We start from the raw sequence: 6,793 nt of genomic DNA, 5'->3' as shown, positions 1-6,793 counted from the left end.
CAACTGAAGATAATGCAGGGGAAGAGTGGGTGGAATAGATCTCTTTCATGAGGCTATTTGAAAATAAAAACCGCAGGATTAAAAGAGCCTTTTTGGCGTTTGCTCCAATACCATAAAGGAGTTGCAGTGAAAGCTAATATTGCATTGATTGTATTAATAAAGGTACATACATATATACATCATAGTCTTGGTGACTAATAAAGTAATAAAGATATAAAAGGTATCTAAATCAATTAGAACCAATTAACTATATATCTAAATCTTTGAACCCATAATACAATAAATTTTTTATATTTGACAGAGATAAATAAGGGAACAATATTCTCCTAAGATTCCCCCTAAAGATTGTGGTCATTGGGGAGAGCAAGAACTCCAATGTTGGGTCGCAATTCTTAAAAACTTGGACGAGCTAATGGTTTCATAAATGCATAAGAAAGTTGATCTTTAGTAGACACATGCACAACACAAAGAAATCCTTAACGAACAATAGATCGGACAAAGTGATAATCAACTTCCAAATGCTTTACTTGGAATGAAACACTAGGTTAGCAGCCAAATAAGTGGAGCCCAAGTTGTCACAATAAATAAATGGAGGTTGCAGAGAACTGAGTGAAAGTTCTTTAAATAAATTTCAAATCTAACTCAACTCTATAGTTGTTGTTGCAATAGAACAATATTCAGCCTCAGTTGAAAAATGAGCCACTGAATGTTGCTTTTTTGCACTCCAAGATATTGGTTTCTTTCCAATAAAAATAACATGAGCACTAGTGGATGTCTGATCATCTTTATTTTCTACCCAATCCGCATCAGAAAAGGCATGTAGATCAAGTGGAGAATTCTTGTGTAGAAATAATCCATGATCAATTGTGCCAATGAGATAGCGAATTACCCACTTCAAGGAAGTCCAGTGGTTAGTTGTTGTGCAATGTGAAAATTCAGAGAAATGATGTGTTGTCAAGGAAATATCTGGATGTGTTAGTGATAGGTTTTTGAGGGAACCAACCATAACCTGATACTCCTTAGGATCATGTAAATGATCATTGTCATCTAGCATAAACAAATTAGTGGTCGCTAGTAGAGTTAAAGCAGAGTTTGTATCAGCCATGGATACATGATCCACAATAACCTCTATGTGTTTTCTTAGAGATAACAATAGACCACTTGATGTAAGAATGACTTGAACTAAAAGAAAGTAGGTAAGATTTCCCAGATCCTTAATAAAAAATCAAATGCCGATCTTGGCAATAAATAATGAAATAGCAGAATCACTATTACCATTCACAATGAGATCATCCACATAGACTATGAGATAAATGATTATCCCAGCAACAAAGAAAATAAAGTGGCATGGATCTATTGCAGAATCTTGGAATCCCAAGGACAGTAGATAGCCATTGAACTCATCATACCATGCATGAGGGGCTTATTTTAAGACATAAATGGCTTTTTTGAGTCGACAAACATGTGTAAGTTGAGTTGGATCTACAAAATCCTTGGGCTAAGAATGTAGACTTCCTCCATCAAAGTACCATGAAGAAAATCATTGTTAACATCTAATTGTCTGAGACACCAATTGTTAGACAGAGTAATAAATAAAATAACTCAAACAGTGGTACGTTTTGCAACTAGAGAGAAGGTCTCAATATAATCAAGCCCTATTTTTTTAGTAAATCCTTGTGCAACTAACCATGCTTTATACTTATTTAAACTAAAGAAAAGACCGCTTGGATTTTACACCATTATTGAAAAATTGGTTGATTGCCTTGTTTTCTATTGGAGTGATGACTGCCTTGTTGAGTGATTCCTTTATTAAATCTAGTACTAGAACTATTGTTTCGAGAGTTGGAAGAGGGGTTCTTGGCTGTGAAGTTGGAAGTCAATGGAAAAGTAGAAGGATTGGGATCTCATTGAAGTTGTTGCTCATTGTCGCACAACTTTTCATAAAGTTCATCAACGCGAAGTGAGGTATCTCGAGTCCAAATAGAATCAAAAAAACCTTTGTATTCAGTGACAATCCATTAAGAACATAAATAATGACATCGTCGGAAGTGATAGTAACTCCAGTAGAATTAAGAGCAATCGCAGGTTGCTTGATATGTTTAAGATAAGAAGAAATACTTTGAGTACCCTTGGTAGCACAGGTAAGTGAGTACTTGAGATTGAGAATCTGAGAACGTGATGGCTTTGCATACATACTATGTAGAGTGGTTCAAATATTATAAGAAGTTTCAACAGTGTTGACCACTGAGACAACTTTGATAGAAAAAGTAGCAATAAACGCACTTCGTAGAAAATTATCTTAGCTATACCATCATTCATTATGAAGATGATACATAATTGGTTGATCAGTAATGTGATGTGTGAGACCAAACCCAAACCCAATGAGTACAGAACTCCATTGAGAGTACCATGTCTAATAATTGGTAGAGGTAAGTTTTATTGGAGTAGTTAGAGATGCTTGAAAGGGAATAGAACTAAGTTTTGTTTGAGTGTTCTGGATGGTCGAGAGAATTATAGATGGGGTGATTGGATTAATGGTAGTGGACACTAGAAAGCTTTGAGAAACAGAGGCAAATGGTTGAGGTTGGTACTGGGATCTGGTTATTGAGAAGGGTGAGGTATTTTTCATGGAAGTGTAGCTTGGAATGGTTGGAAAAATATGGGGAGAGAAAGATGAAGGTCCCGTAATAGTAGATGAATGAAAAATAATTGTATATAATGGTTGCATAAGAGAAGCAGTAGCAGAAAATTGAATTTCATAGAAAGGATTTATCGAGGAGAAAGAATTAGTTGAGGTAAAAACATGGTGATATGAGGCATTGAGGTGGATGCATTTAGCGTAACTGAAAATAATGCAAGGAAAGAGTGGGTGGAATGGATCTCTTCCATGAGGCTATTTGCAAAAAAAAAAACTATTGGATCAAAAGACCCTTTTTGGGGTTTGCTCTGATACCACAAAGGAGTTGTTATTAAAGCTAATGTTTCATTCATTGTATTGATAGAGGTACATACATATATACATGATAGTCTTGGTGACTATGAAAGAAATAAAGATATAAAAGGTATCTAAATCAATTAGAACCAATTAATTATATACCTAAATCTTTGAAGATAGAATACAATAAATTTCCTATATTTGACAAAGAGAAATCACGAAATGATATTGTCTTAAGAAAAGGGAGTGTAACACCCCACATTTTGGACTAGAATAAAAATCTGTCATTCATATGCGTAGATGTTCCGAAAGCCTTGAATCATATGTAAATTTAGTGTGTTAATCAATTATGTAGTATGGGAATCTATTTGAGCATGAATTTAGATCATAGAGGTCCCCTAACTCAAGGACAAGTTGAAAGCTTTCCTATCGTTCAAGTTTTGGTGAGCGTCAAAACTTGGGTCAACTTCAATTGACCATAACTCCTTGTATATATTGAATTAGAGGACCTACTATATGTCAAATGAAATATCTTTGAATTAGCTTTCCAATGATACTAATTTCGCCCAAATCCGATATCGAATAAAAAGTTATGCCCATTTTACTCCAGTATGTCAGGTTGAAAACTGAGTGACGACATTTCTGACGACCTATCATATTTCTGACAACTTATCAGAAATGTCGTCAGGCCTAGGCAGAAATCAAAAAATTCCAGCTCCCAAGTGACAATTTAGGCTGACGGGCTGTCACAGATTTGACGGCTTATCAGCCTTGGTCGTCAACTGATAAATTCAACAAATAGGAAGTGGTTTTGTAAGGGTATTTTGGTCTTTTCCTTTGCCTCCCACGACTTAAAACCCTTAAGGGACGTAAATTTCTCCTATTTTTCTTTAGTTAAACATCTCAAAAACCCTCTCTTACACTTTGAACCACAAGATTAGGGTTTTTATTAAAATCATCTCCCAAAAGCAAGATTCAAACCTTTTTTCCAAGATAATCAAGAATTAAGTTTTTCAATCCAATAACTCTCCAGCAACTCATCAAAGTTTTCTTTATAAGGTATGCGTAGTGTTCATTCATGGATCCCTTTCATCCATGGAGCTCAAGAATCATGTTTTAAATTATAAATTGTGATTTCCTTGTTGTGTTATGACTATATTCATGTTGATGATTGTTGTTTGGATTCAAGGTTGTATCTTGATGTGTTTTTCATGAAGCATGTGAGTAGGTTAGTTGAAACCCATAAATTTTGGATGGATTAAGATTGTCAAATTGATAAGTACATCTATGCCCAAAGTTGTGCATGTAAGGTGTTTGATAAAATACCAAAAATGATAGAATCCATGTTTTTATGACTTAATAGTGCTTAAATGACAAGTCCATGTTCTATTCCTTATGTTTCCACATGAATTCCATATTATTGATATGTGTTGTTGTTATAAGTTGTTGTTGTGATATGGAATGTCCATGATATTGAAGTATGCAAGTATACCCACGTTATATGTATTCCCTTTCATGTATAAAATGTTATGACCATGTGTAGTATGAAATCCTCTATTTATGGTATTACGAATTGTGGATTCTATTCCTATGATCAGTAGAACTCAGTCAGTTATAGAATTCAGTACTCTCAGACAGTTATAGAACTTAAGAAATCTCAGTAATCTAAGTATTGTTATCATTCCAGCTTTAGTTCAGTACTCAACTCAGATCTCAGTAGCATTCAAGAAATCAATTTAGAACTTAGTATCATTCAGTCAGATAATAGATTTAGTAGTATTCCATTAGATAACGGAACCAAGTGAACTCAGTCAGCTCAGTCAAGTAAGAAACTCAGTAACAGCTTCAGTTCAATTCAAGTACAAGTTCTAAGAATCAGTTCAGAGTCTTTCAGTTGGGAGTAGGAGCTAGCACCAAGCGAGCACAGGGATGACGGCTCCCCGTCAGAGAGGCAGAGTCGTTAGGAGAAATCCCTGAACTCCAGAACTGTGTAGCAAGCACATGATGTAGGATTCACCCATCAGAAAAAGGCTTGTCACCCGTCAGAGAGGCTTGACTATTATACTGCCTTAGGCTTGACTTTCTACGAGGGTCACCCATTAGATAGGCTTGACCAGAGAAGCCTTTACCCGTGGCACGATATTGACACCCTTCCAGTTGGAGTTACAGGTTGGACCCCACCAGTTCAGATTTGGGGCATGTTGGTTAAGTGAGCACTCCCACAATTATTGTTTCAGTATCAGTCTTTAGAGTAGAACTCAGAAATCAGGACTGTCAAATACAGTCATCAATCTCAGTAAGGAACTCAGATAGTTTCATAGATTCATAGACTACCCACTAGATAGGCTTGGTCTAACATAAAGTTATTCAATATCAGTACTTACAGAGGTCATCCATTAGATAGGCCTGATCTCAGTCTCAGATTCAGTTGAGTATTCTCAATATCAATTCTAGAGATCACCCGTTAGTTAGGCCTGATCTCAAGCTTAGTCACTCTTAATCATTATTAGAAGATTTAGACTGTCAGATACAGTCGCTCAGTATCAGTTACATCGATTAGGCCGATCATCACAGACATATCCGTTATATCAGCCGTCATAGCTTACATTATCAGTATTCATTTCAGGACTGTTAGACACAGTCAATCAGACCAGTTTTTTATAATTCGAACTGTCAGGCATAGTTTTTTATCTATTCAGTATTTCAGTATCAGTAAACTCATGTTGCCAGTATTCAGACTCATTAGTCAGTATCACGATTTAGTTTCAGTTACTTACGCATATATATATTTTCACATTCATATTGGTTAGCATTGTTCATGCATACAAACCCCTTTACATTTAGCCTACCTCACTCGTATACTCAATACATTCAGACATACTGACGCATTAGCACTATGGTGCTTTCTCTTATGTTACACCATAGGTTCAGAGGCATGAGTTCCAAAGTAGCAGTAGCATTATAGATTTCAGCAGTCAAGTTAGCAGTGAGTCCTCATTCTCCGAGGACATGATTACTACTTTATTACTTCAGTATTTTAGTTTGGCTTTCAGTAGTCGGGAGTTAGTTGTAGACATGTTCCTTCCACTCCCTACTTCAGACAGTTAGAGGCTTTCAGACTAGATTACAGACTAGATTTAGACTTCAGTATTTCAGTTTTGTTTTGGTATTATGATACCACTTTATTCAGACATTGTTATTATTCAGATTATGTTCAGTATTGAACCTTATGGCCTTTCAGTTCATATTTCTGCATTTATATTCATACATTATGCAGTGTATAGGAACAAATATCAGTCATGGATTAGTTTGTGGTCCCTCAAGGTTATGAGCACCATGTAGCATTCTGGTTCAAAAAATTGGGGCATTACAGGGAGGTTGAAAACTTGGAGTTCAATTAAAGAGAGAATTCCAATCTCTTGCTTTTTGCTGAAATACTGCGTAAATTTTATTCCTCAAATCCCCTTTATAAAGGAGTCTTATTACAATAAATAGAAAGTCAAATCCCTATGAAACTAGAAAACATAAAATTCTATTTTGGAATAATAAATAAAGTAACTTAAATATAAATAAATACTTAATTAATTGACTTCTAGGCCTCCACATCTTCCACACATCCACAATAATTTATGATTTGAATTTTTCAATATAAAGTCCCAAAATCAGAACCGTGATAACACCTATCCAACCCTTACTAATAGGTAATCCAAAACTCAATCTAAAATATAACATCCAAAAGTATAGAAGTAGAGGAAGAAGAAAAAAGAATAAAATTCGAATAATCTCCAAAGCACACTAACAGAGTAGCACTGTCATAGTTAAAATACAGATAATTTTCGGTCTGGTAGTCACTAATAC

The sequence above is a fragment of the Capsicum annuum genome, chromosome 6, assembly GCF_002878395.1.
Source record: "Capsicum annuum cultivar UCD-10X-F1 chromosome 6, UCD10Xv1.1, whole genome shotgun sequence".
Taxonomy (NCBI): domain Eukaryota; kingdom Viridiplantae; phylum Streptophyta; class Magnoliopsida; order Solanales; family Solanaceae; genus Capsicum; species Capsicum annuum.
This window is presented reverse-complemented; position numbering follows the sequence as displayed.